The 19795-nt window shown below is 43.9% G+C and overlaps 1 long non-coding RNA gene across 2 annotated transcripts in view; it reads left to right on the plus strand.

Moving 5' to 3' along the window:
• Positions 1 to 19795, plus strand: part of LOC127000303 (uncharacterized) — a 71468-nt gene that overhangs the window by 23034 nt on the left and 28639 nt on the right. The gene's annotated exons all lie outside the window — the stretch shown is intronic.

A 19795-nucleotide genomic window follows, 5' to 3' on the forward strand; every position in this document is an offset into this window, starting at 1 on the left:
GTTTTCCCTAAAAAAGCGAAGGATAAGAGGGGACTTAATTGAAGTGTTCAAAATCCTTAATGGATTCGACAACATTAAACCAGATTGTCTATTTCAGAGAGACACCAACACAATAACACGCAGCAACGGTATGAAGTTAAAGGGAAACCGATGTAACACACTGGTGCGCAAAAGTTTTTTTCAATAATAGAGTCGTCGATCGCTGCAATAGACTCCCACCGTCAGTAGTTAGCGCACAGAGTATCAATAGCTTTAAGTCTTCATTGGATAAGTACTTCAGGGATATAAATTTATACTGACCCTTCTTCGCATGTTTACAGACAGATTGCAGCAAGACGTCAACCTAAATCCATATTATTCTCCCCCACAACCTAGATTGCAAATAGCGTAAGTTAACAATAGAGTAAAGCAACAGTTAATGTCCGGATGACAGGTGGAGTGAGGTGTGGGTGCAGTAAGGTGACAGGTTACTGGTGCAGTGCCTAGTACCGCCGGTAAAACAAGGATCATGCCTCCACCTGTGCCCCTGAAACTACACCTCACCCATCGTGAGTATTAGGGGGGATCCTGAGGCTGCCCTGTGTAGGCCACTCGGCCTCTTCCAGTATCCTTGTGTTTCTGTGTTCTAATGTTCTTATGTAATGAAGTCATTTTCCCCCACAGCTTAGGTTACCAGTAGTGTAAGTTAAGGGTAGTAATTTCCTCTTATTTCTCTCTTTACTGTAAAATTTGCATGTCCCTTTCTTCCTTAAAGGTACATGGTGTTCCCTTTTAACTATTTCCTGCCGGCACGTTGCCGCAGGGAGAGGTGGGTGGGGAGGAGCCTTCATCTTTTCTGTTCTGTCCTACCACACGTAGATTACTAGTAGTAGCGGTAGTAAACAGACACCCTCGCCATAGACCGATAGGTCTCCTGGTGTCTGTTCTTCCTATGTATTCCTATGAATTCCTCCTCCTCGTTGCCCTTCCATCTGCTTCCCCCTCCACACACACACACACACACACACACACACACACACACACACTACAAGTTACTACACGGCGAAGCTCCGTTATTCGACTCGTTGGCCGCTGTAATCAGTCTCCAGATTTGGCCTTTGAGACGGGAAAGTTTGGAGGATGGCAATTTCCCTTCCCGCACGTCATGAAGAGGAGAAGGAGGAGGAGGAGGAGGAGGGGGGGAGGAGAAGGAGGAGGTCTTGTCGTGTGTGTGTGTGTATATATATATAAATATATATATATATATATATATATATATATATATATATATATATATATATATATATATATATATATATATATATATATATATATATATATATATATATATATATATCAACGAAAGTTTAGGTTTGAAAGTAATATTTGAGTTTTATTAAGTTTCATATTCCACGTGTAATATTTTCTGAAGTGCTTGAGTCTTTTTGCTAATTCATTATTTGAGGTTGAGGAGGAGGAGGCCGAAGAGGAGAAAGAGGGCGGAGGAGGCGGAGGAGGACGAGGAGGAGGAGGAGGAGGCCGAGGAGGAGGAGGAGGAGGAGGAGGAGGAGGAGGAGGAGGCCGAGGAGGAGCAGGAGGACGAGGAGGAGGAGGAGGAGGTCATACAGTATATATATATATATATATATATATATATATATATATATATATATTATATTTATATATATATATATATATATATATATATATATATATATATATATATATATATATATATAATTAAAAAAAAAGCCCGCTACTCGCTGCTCCTAAAGTAAAATAAAAGAGGTGGCCGAAAGGAAGATCAAATACAGGAGGAGAGGTGTCCTGATACCCTCCTCTTGAAAGAGTTCAAGTCGTAGGCAGGAGGAAATACAGATGAAGGAAGATTGTTCCAGAGTTTACCAGCGTGAGGGAAGAAAGAGTGAAGATGCTGTTTAACTCTTGCATAAGGGGTTTGGACAGTATAGGGATGAGCATGAGTAGAAAGTCGAGTGCAGCGGGGCCGCGGGAGGGAGGGAGGCATGCAGTTAGCAAGTTCAGAAGAGCAGTCAACGTGGAAATATCGATAGAAGATAGAAAGAGAGGCAACATTGCGGCGGAACTTAAGAGGTAGAATACTATCAGTATGAGGAGGAGAGCTGATGAGACGAAGAGCCTTAGCCTCCACTCTGTCCAGAAGAGCTGTGTGAGTGGAGCCCCCCCACACATGAGATGCATACTCCATACGAGGGCGGACAAGGCCCCTGTATATGGACAGCAACTGTGCAGGGGAGAAGAACTGACGGAGACGATACAGAACGCCCAGCCTCGAGGAAGCTGATTTAGTAAGAGATGAGATATGAGAGATGAGACCGTCTACCACGGCAGAAATAGAACAGTCAGAAAGGAAACTGGAGGTAAAGGTACAGAGAGAAGGATAGAAACCGTAGGAGGGTAGTTTAGAAAGCAAAGATTTGTGCCAGACCCTATCAAAAGCTTTTGATATGTCCAGCGCAATAGCAAAAGTTTCACCGAAACGGCTAAGAGAGGATGACCAAGAGTCAGTTAAAAAGGCAAGGAGATCACCAGTAGAACGCCCCTTGCGGAACCCATACTGGCGATCAGATAGAAGGTCAGAAGTGGAAAGGTGCTTTTGAATCTTCCGGTTAAGGATTGATTGAAAAGCTTTAGATAGACAAGAAAGTAAATCTATAGGACGGTAGTTTGAGGGATTGGAGAGGTCACCCTTCTTAGGCACAGGCTGTGTGTAGGCGTACTTCCAGCAAGAAGGAAAGGTAGATGTTGACAGGCAGAGGCGAAAGAGTTTGACCAGGCAGGGTGACAGCACGGAGGCACAGTTTTTAAGGACAATAGGAGGCACTCCATCAGGTCCATAAGCCTTCTGAGGATTGAGGCCAGAGAGGGCATAGAAAACATCATTTTGAAGAATCTTTATAACAGGCATAAAGGAGTCAGAGGGGGGATGAGTAGGAGGAATATGCCCAGAATCGTCCAGAGTGGAGTTTTAGAAAAAGCTTGAGAGAAGAGTTCAGCCTTAGAGATAGATGAGACGGCAGTGTTGCCGTCAGGACTGAGAGTGGAGGGAAAGATGAAGAAGTGAAGTTGGAGGAGATGTTTTGGCTAGATGCCAGAAGTCACAGGAAGAGTTAGAGAAAGCAAGTTTTTGGCATTTTCTAATAATGAAAGAATTTTTGGTTAGTCGGAGAAAAGATTTGGCACGAATTCGGGCAGAAATGAAAAGTTCATAATTAGCATTAGTTTGAAGGCTCTGGTACCTATTTTGATCTACATCTCTATCATTGACAGCACGAGAACAAGCGAGATTAAACCAAGGCTTTAGCGTGAGGGAGAGAAAGAACGAGGAATGTATGCCTCCATTCCAGAGACAATCACCTCTGTGATGCGCTGAGCACACACAGAGGGTCTCTATCCTGGAAGCAATAATCAGTCCACGGGAAATCGGAACAGTACATCCTCAGGTTGTCCCACCGAGCTGAAGCAAAATGCCAGCAGCATCGCCTCGTCGGTGGGTCCAGAGGGTGTACAGGAGCGATAGGACTGTATGGAGATATAAGATTTTGATCGGATGAGCCAAACGGTGATAACTGTTTGACAGAATATGTAGAAAGTTTTGAGGTAATGAAGATGTCTTGAATGTTGGGCCGATCTCCAAGACGGTCAGGGAATACGTGTAGGGTGCTGGACCAACTGCTCTAGGTCGTTGAGGATAGCAAAGTTGTGAAACTTGTTCACCAGGATGGTCAGTGAAAGAGGATGAAAGCCAAAGCTGGTGGTGAACATTGAAATCCCCTAGGATGGAGATTTCAGCGAAGGGAGAATGGGTCAAGATGTGCTCCACTTTAGAATTCAAATAGTCAAATAATTTTACATAGTTGGTAGAGTTAGGTGAGAGATAAACAGCACAGATGTATTTAGTAATAGAATGACAATGAAGTCTTAGCCAGATGGTGGAAAATTCAGAAGAGTCAAGGTTGTGGGCACGAGAGCAAGTGATGTCGTTGCGCACGTAGGCGCAACATCCAGCTTTGGATTGAAATTTAGGATAGAGATAGTAGGAGGGAACAGAGTAGAGATTGCTGTCAGTAGCCTCAGAAACCTGTGTTTCGGTAAGGAAGAGAAGGTGAGGTTTAGAGGAGGAGAGATGATGTTCCACAGAATGAAAATTAGAGCGAAGACCGCGAATATTGCAGAAATTGAGAAGAGGTTCGAGGAGTTATCAAGACACCTCTCGGGTCGGCAGCCAGAAGGGGAGTCCTCCCTGGGGGAATCTGTGGTCCCCCCCCCCAGGTCAGGACTCCGAGGCTTGATGTAGGTGGGCCATTTTGAAGTTTGAATTTTGGGAAAAGGTGTATATGTTGTGTGAATGTAGTGTGGTGTGGATAGAGAGAGGATCTGTCTTTAGAGAGCATGCTGAACTACTCTCCGGTGTTGGTGAGACAATAGGGAAACGGTTAGTGAGGACATGGGAAGGGTCTTTGGAGGCTTCAGCTCCTTCTCACCTCCCATATATACCTCACCGGGAGTGGCTTGCGCCCGTTCGGTAGGTGTCTTCCTACCTACTCCAGCTAATATATATATATATATATATATATATATATATATACTATATATATATATATATATATATATATATATATATATATATATATATATATATATATATATATACTATATATATATATATATATAGAAGAGGAGGAGGAGGAGGAGGAGGAGGAGGAGGAGGAGGAAGAGGAATAAGTCTTGCAGTATACTGTACCAATGAAAATTTAAGTCGTAGTTTTTATTATTTTCTTTTTATAATCAAAGTTGCGGTAAATCTTTCTTTTGGCTTCCGTTCAGTTCAGGCGGTGCGTGTGTTGTGCTGGTGTTGTTTTTGGCTTGCTTTGTGTTGCAATGTGCAGCGTTGTTTTGCCCCGGCGTGTGTGTTGTTGTGTTGTTGTGCTTCTGCTGCTAATGTGCAGTGGATCGCTTTGTTTGTTAGTGTTGCCGTTGTGTGTGTTGCTGCTGCGCTGGTCCTTATATTAACCTGGTGTAGTGTTTTGTTGCTCTCTCTCTCTCTCTCTCTCTCTCTCTCTCTCTCTCTCTCTCTCTCTCTCTCTCTCTCTCTCTCTCTCTCTCTCTCTCTCTCTCTCTCTCTCTCTCTCTCTCTCTCTCTCTCTCTCTCTCTCTCTCTCTCTCTCTCTCTCTCTCTCTCTCTCTCTCTCTCTCTCTCTCTCTCTCTCTCTCTCTCTCTCTCTCTCTCTCTCTCTCTCTCTCTCTCTCTCTCTCTCTCTCTCTCTCTCTCTCTCTCTCTCTCTCTCTCTCTCTCTCTCTCTCTCTCTCTCTCTCTCTCTCTCTCTCTCTCTCTCTCTCTCTCTCTCTCTCTCTCTCTCTCTCTCTCTCTCTCTCTCTCTCTCTCTCTCTCTCTCTCTCTCTCTCTCTCTCTCTCTCTCTCTCTCTCTCTCTCTCTCTCTCTCTCTCTCTCTCTCTCTCTCTCTCTCTCTCTCTCTCTCTGTCTCTCTCTCTCTCTCTCTCTCTCTCTCTCTCTCTCTCTCTCTCTCTCTCTCTCTCTCTCTCTCTCTCTCTCTCTCTCTCTCTCTCTCTCTCTCTCTCTCTCTCTCTCTCTCTCTCTCGACGTTCCGGCTCTGTTTTGGTGCAGTCTCGGTGCTGTTCCTGTTCTTTTATCACGGCACCAATGAGATACTGCAATCCTGTTTGTCTGTGTGTGTGTGTTGTGTGTGTGTGTGAGTGTGTGTCGGGGGGTCACTGTTTGTTGCTTCTCTCTCTCGTGTAGCTCCCCCCATCCTTTACCATTTCCTCCCCCCCCCACCACACACACACACACATCAACCCAGTGCAGTCTCCAGGCAGCCATAGAATAAAAATGATAAAACGTAGGTGACTGTTGCTGCTCTCCTCTGTTCACCTCCACCCAAGCTTCCACCCACACCTCCACCCATACACCCACACACCCACTCCGCCCATAGTCGCCAGGCAGTCACGGAATAAAGAATAACAAAACACAACGGTCCATAATTTCGCCGGGCGCCATGCATGCTGTGACCGGGCGGGCTTTATACCAAAACGTGATGGATTACCGCTGTGTTTGGAACTCTTTCATCGGGGCGCCGCGCTGCCGGGACGCAATAACCGTGAATATTAATGAGGAGGCCGTGGATCAGGCGGGAGGCGCGGCCGCTGCTGGAGTCACGAAAAACGGTGCTTTGTGTATTTCGGCGCCAGGGACGGTATGCTCAGACGCTTCCGCCGCTCACATCAACTACTTCCAAGGGCCGAATGCGAGATAATTCGGGTTATAATGAATGTTTATATAGATTCATGGTACAGAAAAAGGATTAAACTGCCACCAGGGTCATAAAACTACCCCTGGATTTGCCCCAAAGTCGTACGAAGGCCTTGTCAAATGTGTGGGATTGGGCGCTCCGAAATGTTTAAGAAGGCGCCAGGCTGGGTCGGCGAGCACGCGTCCCTCACCCACGGAAACAAAGCCACCAGTACATTTTCCTACCCGCGTATAGTTATCCTTTTATCCCTTTTGGCGCTCCCTCGTTTTCACGCCGCTCTCTTGAAAATTACACGCATTTTTTCCCCTTTCAAAGTCTTCACCAAACGCTCCGCTAACGGGCCTGAAAATAAAATAATGACGATTCAGTCTCGGAGGCGCTCGTGTGTGCGTACGTATGTAATTTGCATCGTCAATATTCTGGTAGTGAACCTCATCCTTCCTCTCCCTCCTCCTCTCTCCTCATTCCTCCTCTTCCTCCTTTCTCCGCCTCAGCACGTATCAGCACTCAGCACTACAAGACCACGTACGATCGGTTGTGACTGCGCTCAGCATCCTTCTTCTGGCTACTTCTCTGATGCAACACATGCGAACACGCTGACTCGGGCCGCGATATTGCTGATGAGTGTTGTCGGGCAGACGTAGAGACAGGAGGAGGAGGAGATACAGGCGGGAGAGGGTAGGTGAGGTAAGAGGAAGGAAGAGGAAAACAATAGGGTGAATAAAGGAAAAGGCTAAGCAAAGAAAGATGAAGAAAAGAGAGAGAGAGAGAGAGAGAGAGAGAGAGAGAGAGAGAGAGAGAGAGAGAGAGAGAGAGAGAGAGTCGAAAGAAAGCGTGGGTGTCAGTAGTAGTAACAAAAGTAAAATGCAAATCCAATCACTTCTTTCAATGATCCTCCATTTTTTTCACTCTAAGTTATTCACGAAAAAAAATCCCTCTTCTTTTAAATGTATAACAGAATTTCACGACAAGAAAGAATAAGATTTTTCTCCCACGGATATATTTTTGCGGGGCTCGATTCTTTTAGGGACAACGTTACATGGGATGGACAGACGCTGAGGGGAGGGTAAGGGCGCTGACAGGGAGAGGCGAGGGGAACGGACGAAAGGAGAGAGAAAGAGAAAGGGGGAGAGAGAGGTGGAAATAGTGACAGTGGATATGGAGGGAGAGAATAGGAAGCGAAGAGGGGAAAGAATGAGGAGAGAGGGAGAGAGAAGGGAGGAGAGTAAGAGAGAGAGGGGAAAGATATGAGAAGTAGTGAGAGGGAGAAGAAAGAGTAGAGAAGGAGAGAGAGAAAGGGGGAAATAAGTCTTCAATGAGAGGGAAAGAGAGGAAGAATGAGTGGAGAGAAAAAAAAAGAGAAAGAGGGAATGAATGGAGCTTTCATGAGAGGGAAAAAAGAGAGGGAGGGGAGGAGGAGCTGAGAGGAGGAGAGAGGGAGAAGGAGGGGCGTGGGTGAACAGGAGAGGGAGAGAAAGGAGGGATGAAGTGTCTGTCTGTCTGTCTGTCTGTCTTATTACTTTCCCCACTAACTGTTACAGAATTAAAACCAAAATAAAGTTAGCAGTAAAATGGATGTACATAAAAACCATTGACCGGACAGAGAAATTGATAGTGTTAGTTGCAAATTAATATCACTTCAATGCTACGTCCGCCACTCTTCGCTTTCGTTACGTCCTGCACACTCGGTTAAAATGAAAGCGAAAAAAAAAAGGTTATTAATTGATGTTTTATAATAGTTCGTCAGTTTTTTTGGTTCTAGTTGTCTGGGAATAGATCTCTCGTGTCTGTAGAATCTGAAATAGTTGAAAGGAAAGGGAGGGGTAACCTTATACACACACACACACACACACACACACACACACACACACACACACACACGTAGGGTCACTAGCTATAATTTCAACGCTTGCTAATCAATCTCATGTTCTTTCACCTTACCTGTGTTCTCCCCTCATTTTATTTCCTCCTCCTCTTTAACTTCATCTCTCGTACCTCCCTCCCTTTCAGTTTAATCTCTCCTCTATCTCTTCGTCTTGATTTTTCCCTCTTCTTTGCTCTCTCTCCTTCCATCTGTTGTTTGGGAGATCAACCTCTGCTCAACCTTACACCTCGAGCCTCGCCAGAACACAAGGGCTACCTGTCTTGCTGTCATTTCCCATCTTGTTAAGGTCTTGTGTTACCCTTCAGTGCATTGGTCCCTCTATTGCCTTTCATTCTGTTCTTCTCATTCTTCTCTCCCTTTCATCTCCCTTACTGCCCCGTGGTAAGCCCTCAGTCATCCTATCTCGTTTTTACTTCTTCCTCTCCTCCGTTTATTTGTTTTCCTATTTTCTTTTATTTCCCATCCTTGGTAAGCTTTTAATTGCCCCACATCTTGCTTTTCTTTACCTCTTCGTTCCGTTTTGTTTCGTTATCTTCGTCTTTCCTCCTCCTCCTTCACCCTTTTATCCTCTTTACTGTTCTCTCAATCTCTCTTTCTCTCTTCCATCTTGCTCCTGTGTCCTTCTCTCCCTTCCCTTCATCATTAGTATTTCCTTCTCCTCTTACTCTTACTCTTATCCACTCCTCTGCTTCTCCTTTCGTTTCTGTCATCTCCGTTTCTCTTCCATCCTTCTCGTTTGTCCATTCCTCCCTTCCTTCCTCTCTACCCTTCATCATTAAAGCTTCTTCCCTTACAGTACACTCCTATCTACTACTCCGCTTCTCCTTTCTTCTCTATAATATGTCTTTCTTATTTTCCTGTTCCCTCCTCCCGTCCTTCATCTCTTCCGTTCATCATTAGTGGTTCCTCCTTTCCTTACAGTACACTCTTATCCACTCTTCAGCTTTTTCCTTTGTCTATATCCATCAGTTATTCTCTTTTCCTATTGTCTCTTCTGCCCTTCCACCCTCTCCAATCCTTCCTTGCTTTCAGTCGCGTCTCTTCTTCCCTTTCAACATCTCTTCATCGTTAGTGATCCTCCCTTTGCCTCCCTTTTCTCTTCTCTCCAAACTTAAACCTTTCCTCCCTCTCCGTCTCCTCACTTTCCTCCCTTCCTCCCTCTCTCCTTACCTGTTTCCCTCCTCCGCCTTACCTACCTGTCTCCCTCCCTCCTTACCTGTCTGTCCACCTCCCTCCCTCTACCTCTTTACTTTCCTCCTTCCCTCCCTCTCTCCTTCCCTCTCTCCCTCCTCCGTACCTACCTGTCTCCTTCCCTCCTTACCTATCTGCCTCCCTCCCTCCCTCTGCCTCCTTATTTTCCTCCATCCCTCCCTCTCTCCTTACCTATCTCCCTCTTCCTTATCTACATGTCTCCCTCCCTCCTTAACTATCTACCTCCTCTCCTCCCCCCCTCTGCCTCCTTACTTTCCTCCCTCCCTCCCTCTCTCCTTACCTATGCCTCTCCCACTCCTTACCTATGCCTCCCTCCTTCCCTACCCATTTATCTACCTACCTTCCTTCCTCTTTCCCTCCCTCCTTCCCTCCCTCCCTACCTGTCTACCTTTCTTTTTCTTTCTCTGTTGGTTTCGCCTCTCACATGTTTTTTTTTTATTTTTTTTTTTACCTTGAACCTTCATTATAATTTTTCTGTAATGACTTTTTGTTTCGGCAATATTTTCTTTTTTGGGATTCAATTTCTGGATCCTTCCCTGCCTCGACAATGGCACCAAGTTTCGTGTTTCATATGTCTTTTTTTTTTTTTTTGGTGTTCTTATTTGTGTGTGTGTGTGTGTGTGTGTGTGTGTGTGTGTGTGTTTTATTTGTGTGTTTTGTCGTTGTTTTTGTTTTTGTTTTTACAGAAGTGGACGTGACTGGGAAGGAGGTAGGGGGAGGGAGGGAGAGAGAAAAGGGGGAGAGGGGGAGAGGGTGGAGGGGGGGAGGAGGTGGTTGTTTGAAATGAAGGTCGCCATCCGTGTTTATTTATGCTTTTTTTTACTTTTTTCTTCTGTTCTGTAGTAATGAGAGAGAGAGAGAGAGAGAGAAAAGGGGAGAAAGAAAGGGAGAGCTCAATAATTCAACACCCTTGTTCTTCCTCAGTAACCTCCACTACCTCCACCACCACCACCACCACTACCTCCACCACCACCACCACTACTTCCACCACCACCTCCACCACCACCACCACCTCCACCGCCACCACCACCACTACCTCCACCACCACCACCACCACCACCACCTCATGTAAGACCCACGTTTGTTGTATCTATTTGCGTACTTGCAGTCTTAAAAAGGTGGTGTCGGCTATTGCTCTTTGCTCTGTGTTTGTCTTTTCGTGTTTGTCTCACCCCGCTCCTAAATGCGTGTGTGTGTGTGTTTGTTCATGTTTGTTGACGTGTTTTTCTCTCGTCTGTTTATATGTGTTTGTGCGTGTGTGAGTTGCTACTTTTAATTTCTTGCTTTGATATACGAGTTATTTTGTCTGTGTGTGTGTGTGTGTGTGTGTGTGTGTGTGTGTGTGTGTGTGTGTGTGTGTGTGTGTGTGTGTGTGTGTGTGTGTGTGTGTGTGTGTGTGTGTGTGTGTGTGTGTGTGTTCCTTTTCCTTTTATTTACTTCCCTTCCTTCTTTCCTTCCTTCATTTTAATCGCTCCACATCTTTCTTTTTCTCTTTGTTTCATTTTGTTTTGTTATTCTCGTCGTCCCTCCTGTTTCTGTGTGTGTGTGTGTGTGTGTGTGTGTGTGTGTGTGTGTGTGTGTGTGTGTGTGTGTGTGTGTGTGTGTGTGTGTGTGTTCGGGCTAAGCTACGAGCACCGCAGGGCAGGAAGAAAGCAAGGGCCAGTAGGTATAAGTCTGGGCCAGTGCATTCATACATAATGAGGTTTATGGACACTTCATTAAATTATTGGAACCATTTATTGTTGGGCGGCCGAGATTGGTTTTGGGGATGCCTGGAGGAGGAGGAGGAGGAGGAGGAGGAAGACGAGGACGAGAACGAAGAAAAAGAGGACGAGGAGGAGGAGGAATAGGAAGGGAAAGAGAAAGAGGAGGAGGAAGAGGAAGAGGAGCGCTTTTTGCGTGTGTGTGTGTGTGTGTGTGTGTGTGTGTGTGTGTGTGTGTGTGTGTGTGTGTGTGTGTGTGTGTTTGTGTGATTCATGTGTTACCACCTATTATGAAAGAGGCCCCACTAATAGTACCACTGCATAACACACACACACGCACACGCACACGCACACACACACACATACCCCCCCCCTTACACACACAGGAACATAATATAATAGAAAAAAAAATTTAAAAGAAAAACGAAAGGCACTTGTCTGTACAGTTATGGGTCAGGAGGAGTGAAAAAGAATTGCCCATTTATTCGGCGCAAGCATCGAAGAGGAAGAAAAAACGGGGGATAAAATGGGAGGCTTCAGCAGGTAATGGGAAGTCGTTACCTGGTCATGCACCTCACCTATGTGCGCGAACACCTGGTAGTTTTTAGGCAACAGAATATTTTGTCGCCTTTTTGTGAGTTTTATTATTCTTTGGGGATGGAGTCATTTTAAGGTTTCCCGCTCGTTGATTTTTGGGAAACATTTTGTCGTATTTTTTGTTAGTTTTATTAAAGGTGATGAAGTAATTTTAATATTTCTCAGGCGTTGATTTTTAGGTATCAGAGTATTTTGTCTTTTCTGCGAGTTTTATTATGGTGTTTAAAGTCATTCTAATACTTTTCACTCGTTGATTTTCCACAGGTGTACTTAAAGGCTAGTTATTTTTTTTATTTTTTTTATTTTTTTACAGCAAAGGAGACAGTTCAAGGGCACAAAAAAAGCAAACATTAATAAAAAAAAGCCCGCTACTCACTGCTCCTAAAAAGAATCCAAAGAGGTGGCCGAAAGATAGGTCAGTTTCGGGAGGAGAGGTGTCCTGATACCCTCCTCTTGAAAAAGTTCAAGTCGTAGGCAGGAGGAAATACAGATAAAGGAAGATTGTTCCAGAGTTTACCAGCGTGAGGGATGAAAGAGTGAAGATGCTGGTTAACTCTTGCATAAGGGGTTTGGACAGTATAGGGATGAGCATGGTAGAAGTCGAGTGCAGGGGCCTGGAGGGGGAGGCATGCAGTTAGCAAGTTCAGAAGGGCGGTCAGCGTGGAAATATCGATAGAAGATAGAAAGAGAGGCAACATTGCGGAATTTAAGAGGTGAAGACTATCAGTATGAGGAGGAGAGCTGATGAGACGAAGAGCCTTAGCCTCCACTCTGTCCAGAAGAGCTGTGGTGGAGCCTCCCCACATGAGATGCATACTCCATACGAGGGCGGACAAGGCCCCTGTATATGGACAGCATCTGTGCAGGGAGAAGAACTGGCGGAGACGGTACAGAACGCCCAGCCTCGAGGAAGCTGATTTAGTAAGAGATGAGATATGAAGTTTCCAGTTGAGATTTTGAGTTAAGGATAGACCGAGGATGTTTAGTGTTGAGGAAGGTGATAGCTGGGTGTTGTCAAAGAATAGGGATAGTTGTTTGGAAGATTGTGTCGAGTGGATAGGTGGAGAAACTGTGTTTTAGAGGCGTTGAAGGACACCAGGTTCTTCTTGCCCCAATCGGAAATAATAGTAAGGTCTGAGGTTAAGCGTTCTGCAGCCTCCAGCCTTGAGTCGTTAAGTTCCTGAAGGTGGGTCTTCTATTAAAAGAAGTTGAATAATGCAGAGGAATCATCGGCGTAGGAATGGATAGGACAGTTCGTTTTGGAAAGAAGATCATCAATGAACAACAGAAAAGAGTGGGAGATAGGATAGAACCCTGTGGGACACCACTGTTAATAGATTTAGGGAAGAACAGTGACCGTCTACCACGGCAGAAATAGAACGGTCAGAAAGGAAACTGGAGATAAAGGTACAGAGAGAAGGATAGAAACCGTAGGAGGTGGTTTAGAAGCAAAGATTTGTGCTAGACCCTATCAAAAGCTTTTGATATGTCCAGCGCAATAGCAAAAGTTTCAATTGAAACGGCCGAGAGATGATGACCAGGAGTCAGTTAAGAATGCAAGAAGATCGCCAGTAGAACGCCCCTTACTGAATCCATACTGGCGATCAGAAAGATGATCAGAAGTGGATGGGTGCTTATGAATCTTCCTGTTAAGGATTGATTCAAAAGCTTTAGATAGACAGGAAAGGAAAGATATAGGACGGTAGTTTGAGCTAGGGATTAGAGCGACCACCCTTCCTAGGCACAGGCTGTATGTAGTCGTACTTCCAGCAGGAAGGGAAGGTACATGTTGAAAGGAAGAGACGAAAGAGTTTGAGCAGGCAGAGTGTCAGCACGGAAGCATAGTTTTTAATGACAATAGGAGGCACTCCTTTAGGCCCATAAGCCTTCTGAGGATTGAGGCCAGAGAGGGCATAGAAACATCATTTTTAAGGATATTAATAACAGGCATAAAGGAGTCAGAGTGGGGGATGAGTAGGCGGAATATGCCCAGAATAGTCCTGAGTGGAGTTTTTACAGAAAGTTTGAGAAAAAAGTTCAGCCTTAGAAATAGATGAGCCGGCGGTGCTGCCGTCAGGACTGAGGAGTGGAGGAAAGATGAAGAAGTGAAGTTGGAGGAGATGTTTTGGCTAGATGCCAGAAGTCACGGGAAGAGTTAGAGAAAGCAAGGTTTGACATTTTCTATTAATCAAAAAATTTATGGATAGTCGGAGAATAGATTTGGCACTATTTCGGGCAGAAAAGTAAACTTCATAATTAGCATTAGTTTGAAGGCTCTGGTACCTTTTGTCAGCTACCTCTATCATTGACAGCACGAGAACAAGCGTGATTAAACCAAGGCTTTTAGCGTGAGGAGTAGAGAAAAAACGAGGAATGTATGCCTCCATTCCAGAGACAATCACCTCTGTGATGCGCTGAGCACACACAGAGGGGTCTCTATCCTGGAAGCAATAATCATTCCACGGGAAATCGGAAAAGTACATCCTCAGGTCGTCCCACCGAGCTGAAGCAAAATGCCAGAAGCATCCCCTCTTCGGTGGGTCCATAGGCTGTACAGGAGCGATAGGACAGAATGCAGAAATAAGATTGTGCTCGGAGGAGTTCAACGGAGAGAACAGTTTGACAGAATAAGCAGAAGGGTTTGAGGTAAGGAAGAGGTCTAGAATGTTGGGCCGATCTCCAAGACGGTCGGGAATACGTGTAGGGTGCTGGACCAACTGCTCTAGGTCGTTGAGGATAGCAAAGTTGTAGGCTTGTTCACCAGGATGGTCAGTGAAAGAGGATGAAAGCCAAAGCTGGTGGTGAACATTGAAATCTCCTAGGATGGATATTTCAGCGAAGGGAGAGTGGGTCAAGATGTGCTCCACTTTAGAATTCAAATAGTCAAATAATTTTACATAGTTGGTAGAGTTAGGTGAGAGATAAACAGCACAGATGTATTTAGTAATAGAATGACAGTGAAGTCTTAACCAGATGGTGGAAAATTCAGAAGAGTCAAGGTTGTGGGCACGAGAGCAAGTGATGTCGTTGCGCACGTAGGCGCAACAACCTGTGTGAATATAGTTAAGAATCGCTATTTTCTCGCCTTGTACGTTAATTTATCATGATGCTTATGTAGTCATTATAATATTTCCCAGGCGTTAATTTCCGCAATGTTGCTAAAAGGCTAGTTAATAATACCCGTGTATATACATTTATTGCAGACGTGTCGAACGGTGCACATTTGTTTTTTTTCCTAATGGATTAATTTTTTCCGCCAGAGCTACTGTTTTATATTTAATCTTTATGGTCAGAGCACACGTGTCGAAGAGTACAACTGCGATGCGTTTTTTTATGGAATTGAATTGTTTTTCGGTGAGGTATTTATATATCAGAACAATACATTGGAGGTTATTGTACACAAATGAAAAATCACAAATTGCAGCTCACTCTTCATTGCACATAATGTTAATTGATGACATGTCGTTAATCTCTGCGTGAATTAACGATACCACAGACTTGAAAATCAAACTAAGACCAAAACGTCTTTTTTCACACCATGGAAGTCTAACATAAATGACTTGGAGATTTATTGACTCGTATGTTTTATGTCTGGTTCACTCGCGGCTTTAGCGAACCACTCCCATCAGTAATGGAACAGCCATATGCGGCCAGAATAGAATGTTGAGTAAAGATAAAGCAACACTCTGGGCAAGCAAGTATTATTGATCAAGGGAAAGTAGGTGTTTTGTTATGACTATATGGATTCGATGGAACGATTTCTGAGACACGTCTTCCATCCCATTTTAGAGATTTTTTCAATCTGGGTTCTGAAGAAGCAGAACTTTCCGAAAGTGATTATGAACATGCTCAGAATGCTTTGGAAAGTAGCTGGGTGTCAGAGCCTGGAAGGACAGAGCTTTGCTGCTTTATGTAAAAAGTGGATGTATGGTCCGATGTGATGTCTTCCCTAGAGTAGTGAGGTATTTTGAAAACCCAGTGAGGTTGGATATTGTAAATTATGTTAGCCTGCCATGATTTGGTTTATGACTCCTTTTCTGCTAAAGAGTGTAGCAGGAATTAGAGGTGCTTAGGGAAGCCCAGATATATATCATTGCATTCAAACAAATGTGCGTAGGGCAAAGGCGTTGGGAAGGTCGTTTTTCAAGATAATGCGCCAATAACAGCGGTCCTTGGGGAATTTGTGGTCCCCTCAGCTTAATCCAAAACATGATAGGTATATCTATAATTTCATATTTGGCCGTTCACAGTCTTAGTATCCACTAGGAAGATTACCCTACTGAACGTAGCAAGCTCAGTCCTGCAGAGGATATGAGAAAACTAGATGAGACAGAAATGCCTCCAAAGACCCTTTTTCCCATGCGGGTCTTGGTCAATCACATAACTGATGTGTCCCCATTGGATATCTCATTTCTTGCAAGTGCGATACTGAGGCTGCCCCACGTGAAGTCTCCTTGAAAACAACGAATGACCTCCCACTGATCATCAAAATGGCGCAATCCACAACACCAACAAAGGTATATCGTCAGTCACAAATTTCCCAGCGAATGGTATGAAGAAGAAAAACCCAGGAGGTCAACCGACACCGTGTAAGAACATAAAACTGATTGGAACACATGCTGCTCAGGGGAGAAAAATGCTGTTTGGAACATCTGCCCTCCAAACTACTTATTCAACTAGGCCTGGTTGTTAAAACAGGCATGCTCTTATAAGTGTTTGAAAAGCTGAATTTTCTTTCGCGGCGGACCCTTTATCGTGCCCAGGATAACATTGAAGCTCCTGCAAAAAGTGATATTTCTTGCCTATCAAGAAAAAAATGCACCAATCAACAGGTGTATTTCAAACAGCATTTTGGTCGATTCCGTGTCGATGAACGTACCTTTGCCAAATATAGTGAAGATCATCATAGATATTGTCACCAACCAAGAAAAGTTTCAGCTGGCCCATTCTTTTACTTTAAACGCGTTGTAATTTCATCTCAATGATTCATGTAGGTTGTACATCGCCATAGGAAATATTCTGTTGAATCATCCAAACTACATTGGCTAATACATCCTAGAGCTGTCTAAAACTGCGACTATATGATTTCTATTACAATGTTCCCCTCTGAAGGCTCATTACGAGATCGGGCGAAACTAGTGTATTGTGACACTGATTCCTTAGACAGAAATTGAAACTCCTACGTTTATTAACAGAGTACTCGCAGGAACCCTTCAAAAGCTATTCTTACACAAGTACTTTAGCCCCCTCACATTCCTTTTGTAAAGCAGCACAGACAAATGTTTAAAGGAAAGCGACTGGATTTCTCAAGTGTCTGAAAGTTGCTTTCTTGGTTCATCTAAGCTTTTGAACCATCTCAGAATTTGTAGGATGTAAAACCAGCAAGTGCTACTTCCATCTTCTTTGGCAGATTTAAATGCAGGTGACCGGTTGAGTTCCAGTAGGGCGTTCCATGGAGTTCATAAAGAAGAAAATTGCTCATCAGGGCGATACAAAGACGGCCCTATTCCCGAAGCAAACATTTACCTTGACTATCAGGGATCAAAAGCTTACAGGTGAATGGACGAATGAGTAGTAAAATATCTCCAAGAAGAGGGGATATCTGTAGTTGAGGACAAAGAGATACTACATTAGCACCTTGGAGTCAATGATCTTACGCCTACAATTCTATTTAGAGGAGGAAGCCGAAGGAGAGGAGTAGCTCCAGATCATGACACTGTCAAACGAAGAAACGAATTTGAGTGAAGGCGATGAAAGAGGCATAACAGAAGCGAGACTAGCTGAGGTAATGGGTGGCAAGAGATCGGTGAAATAGCCGGAGTCCAAGAAGAAGAAACCTATGAATTGTGGGGAGAACGGGATGTGCTAATGTGCCGAGCAAAATTTCCACCTTTGATAAACTGGGGTAGAGGCGGATGATGACATGTTACCATTCCCCAGCTTCTTTGGAACAGGAAGAAATAACCTTCCCTCAAATGCTCTCATCATCCTCGGTTCATTCTTGAATCAAAAAAAGTGCTAGAAGATACAGATCTCATCTCTTTCAGAATAAATTCCTCGAAGTTGTTAAAACTATCTGTAAAACCGTCTCCGCGCCGAAGTGATAGTACTGCAGACGGCCATACATTCGCCTCGTAGTGCGCAGTGATGGACGACGGGTTCTGAACTCACGCCTATCACTGGATTTTTCGGTCACCGCCGAGTGCAATATAAACCACCCACATGCTCTGTCCTGAAGACCAACCATCAACCCGGACTTCTAGGAGGGAAAAGCCGTCCAAGCGAATCTGCAAGTACGAGTTATGGGGGCAGGCATTATCAATGCAAGATGCAGAAGGGCCGCCACTATAAACACTTGCCTGCGCTAAAACGGTCTGGGCTGACCATCAGGCCCGAACTAGCAATCTTGAACTCTTCCGGGCCGACCATATCAGGCTCCATCAAGATGCCTACCGGCGTAAACCACTAGGCAACAACGTAAAAAAAAAAAAAAAGGGAAGGACTGGTGTGAATGTTGTATATACTGTTTATAGTGTAAGGCCACCTCTTTGTTTCTTTTTTAGAGCAGCATATTTTGTAAAGCACATATAAATATATATGTAAATATTATTCCTTGTTGTAAGTATAGCAACTAATGTTGAGCCTTATGATATTATAAAATTTCCACATGATGATATTTGGAATCATATAATATATACCAAATTCAATAAACATCGAGTTTGTTTAACTTGTTTATATGTCCTTTATCAAAAAAAGAAAGTGTATGAAAATAAGGCACAATAATTGTCTTAAAAATTTATTCATTTGTGGAAACATATGAATAAAACGTTTATATATGTTTGATCATATATGACGACAATGATACAGGATTGTGTTTGGGACCCAGAAGGACGCAAGGGCAGCACGGGTAGTCTGGCGGGTGACGAGTGAGGACCCAATCAGAGTGAAGCCAGACCTCTGATTTAAGCATGGAGACAAATTGCACACCCCACCCCCGGATAAAGGAACTAGAAAAGTATTTATAAAGTCACCCCGAATAGCTTCATGGAATGTAATACACTTCAATATGCAAAAATACCCAGACCCATAATGTTTTAATACTACTTTTGTAAGAACACGTGTTAAATGTTAAGATGGGACCCTAACATTATATGGTGTGACGAATGCTATAAACTTCTGTAACAAAGCGAATCTCATCACGTGTTCATCATTCCTCGAATATTCGGTCTTGAAAATTTTCCACATATTTTTTTTTCAAGAGTAATCTTTTTTACAATTCCAAGTGTGAAACATTGTAGGCAAAGAGCATATGGCATAAGTTTCTCCCCGTACACAGTATTGCTTCGCGTGCTTTAGAAGTCGAAAGGCGTGTCATTTTATTTATTCATACTCGAGCCTCGCTCAATAGCTATTTAAAATGACTTCAGGATACTTTTGGGCAGACGAGCACCTGCTATCTGCTAGAACACTGCTACATGCCCGGTTCATATGTAGGTGATCTTAATCGAGTTGTCTATGGAAACCGCCTCTTTGGTCCTGGAGAATAACTGTGGAGATGAAAACGTATTGACGATGCACAGGATTGTGATAGGTTTTCTGTTTGCGATGTATAGAGTTTACCTCGTCGCTGCCAATAACACGGTGCTTCCGTGAAACAAGGCTTGTTTTCCTATGTGCCCTCAATTTCTGTTCAAATGTCTCCATGTTGTTCATCGCATTGTGGATTTTTACCAAGCGTACATCATACTGCCGTTTTTCTTCACGAGTTATTATCTATTATACCCACTGTTTCGAGCTGAAAATTGTAGTATTATGTTTAACAGACGGTTTGTCATAGCGTTTTCCTCATTGCTTAGATTCAAGCGTTATGGGATCGTCTTCCCATTCATTTCCAACGGGCAAATTATCATTCAAGTTTTCAGCATGCAAATCAAATGTGCAACCATTGCCTTTGCCGAAAAACATCCTTTCCGATTTAACAATGGTCTTTGTGAAACCGAAGTCGCTATCCAAAGGATACACGATGGTAGAGCTCATATGAAAGTATGAGGGAATTTAAAATATTCAGTTGGTTCTACCACAATACTTAAGCTTGTTTGACTTAAAAA

The sequence above is a fragment of the Eriocheir sinensis genome, chromosome 18 (assembly GCF_024679095.1).
Source record: "Eriocheir sinensis breed Jianghai 21 chromosome 18, ASM2467909v1, whole genome shotgun sequence".
Lineage (NCBI taxonomy): Eukaryota > Metazoa > Arthropoda > Malacostraca > Decapoda > Varunidae > Eriocheir > Eriocheir sinensis.